The sequence below is a fragment of the Acomys russatus genome, chromosome X (genome assembly GCF_903995435.1).
Source record: "Acomys russatus chromosome X, mAcoRus1.1, whole genome shotgun sequence".
NCBI classification, from domain to species: Eukaryota; Metazoa; Chordata; class Mammalia; order Rodentia; family Muridae; genus Acomys; species Acomys russatus.
The window spans coordinates 62,073,488-62,076,005 of record NC_067169.1 but is presented as its reverse complement, the minus strand read 5'-3'; positions in this window follow the sequence as shown (position 1 = coordinate 62,076,005).

Here is a 2,518-nt window from a genome sequence, read left to right as displayed (position 1 = left end):
TATAATTGAGTTATATGGTACAATACCTCATATTAGAGTATACACACACACACACACACACATATATATATACATATATGAATAATCTTACATTTGAATTCTATACTACTGTATCTAGAATTAGACTTGTTTTGCATCTATATACAAAATTCTATACCAGTGAATTAAAAATATCCTTGTGAGTGACAACTGAGGCATTAAGCTGAGGAGTAGATTCACTGATATACTTTTTGTTCTATCTTCCCTATATATTTTTATATTCCCCCTTCTTTCTTTTCAACCCCTTTCTCTAAACATAAGAATGTAAGATAAAGGAAAAGAGAGGCATCACTGGTCTAACTTTGTTTTCTCTCTAAATAAGACCTATAATAACTTGTAACCAACGCTCATTGATAATAACCCTCTTTAGTCCAAGAAAACAACCAAAAACGTACCCAACCCCCTTAAAGGAAATGGGGTGTTGTTCTCTTGAGGTTTCTTCTGGCTGATTTGGGATGAATAATACCATTGTAGGGGCCCAAATAAAATTGAGGAAATGGTTAAACAAGCTAGGAATGGCGTTTGTGGGCCAGTTTCTAAATGTTGAGAAATTCCAGGCTTAATTAGAGCCCTGTGTGGGACAGTTTGAAATGTGGGACGAATTGGGGATTGGAAGCTTTCTTTGAAAGTGTCCTGGGAGTTGCCTTGTTCTTATGAGGAACAGCAATTGAAAGACTTGGTGCTAGAACATGAAGGATACAGGATGTCAGTGTTCAGTATGCTGAGAGAATGCATCCTGTCACGTCTGATCCAATGTCAGTGTCTGGTTGTTTTGTTCTGAAAGCATACAATTTCTCGCAAGCATTATACAGTTCTAAGATTATAAGTGTATAAGGTGGTTTTGATGCACAGAACATTTAAGGTTGATTTTCTGCTCTTTGTATGAACAAGAAAAAAGACATCTGTAAATCTTCATTCGTGCCAAATAAAGAATGGAGTCTAATGGTAATTCATAGGGGTTCTGTAGCCGAGATGAAGCATTATCTATGCCTAGACATTCATGTCTCAGCCAGTCTCAGAGCTAGTCCCATATAGTGGGATTAGTGGGATTAGTAATATAAGTTACCTGCTTGTTCTTCAGTTTAAATTCTTCACATCCTGATTTTATCCCCTCCCTCATTCTCTCCTGATCCCCCTTCCCTCCTTCATCCCCTTTCCTTCTCTCCCTTTGTCCTCAGAAAGGCGAGCCCTCCTCGCCACAAACTATTCCATAAAACATAAACAGAAGGAACATTGCCAAACCCATTCTATGAAGCCAAAGTCACACTGATACCCATACCACACAAATACTCAACAAAGAAATATAATTTATGACCAATTTCACTCGTGAAATTTTATGCAAAAATAATGAATAAAATGCTCACAAACTGAATCCAAGAATACATCAACTACATCATCCACCAGGACCAAGGAACTTTATCACAGGGATACAAGGATGGTTCAACATATGAAAATCCATCAATGTAATCAGCCATATAAACAAACTGAAAGAAAAAATTTACATAATCATATCATTAGATGCAGAAAAAGCCTTTCACAAAATACAATGTCTCTCATGATTAAAGTTTTGTAGAGATCATGGATACAAGGCACATACCTAAGCATAATGAAGGCTATATACAGCAAACTGTTAACTAGCACCAAGTTAAATGGAAACTCAAAGCAATACCACTAAAGTCAGAGACAAGACAAGGCACCTATTCTTTCCATATTTTTTCAATATAAACTTGAAGTTCTAGCTAGAGAAATCAGGCAACTAAAAGAAATCAAGGAGATACAAACTGGAAAGAAAGAAGTCAAAATATTGCTATTCACAGATTATATGATAGTATAAAAGTGTACTCCAAAATTCTACCAGAGAACTCCTACTGCTGATAAATACCTTTAGCTGGATACAAAATTAACTCAAAAGAATCAGTAGTCCTCCTGTATACAAAGGACAAACAGGCTGAGGATGAAATTAGATAAACAGCATCCTTCACAATAGCCACAAATAATATAAGGCATCTTTTTTTTTGTAACTCTAAAAGAGTAAGTGAAAGACCTGTATGAGAAGAGTTTGAAGTTTCTGAAGAAAGAAAATGAAGATGCCAGAAGATGGAAAGATCCCCTATGTTCATGGATTAGTAGGATTAACATATTAAAAACGACCATATTACCAAAAGCAAGCTATAGATTCAGTGCAGTTACCATCAAAATACCAACACAATTTTTTACAGATTTTGAAAGATCAATTTTCAACTTCACTTGGAAAAAAACAAAAAACAGAATAACTAAAACCATATTATACAATAAAAGAACTTCTGGAGGTATCTCTATATCTGATTTCAAGCTGTACTACAGAGCAATAATAATAAAAGCTGCATGGTACTGTCATGGAATCAGACTGGTTGATCAATAGAATCAAATCAAAGACCCAGAAATAAACCCACACACCTATGAACACTTGATTTTTGACAAAGAAGACAAAACCATACAA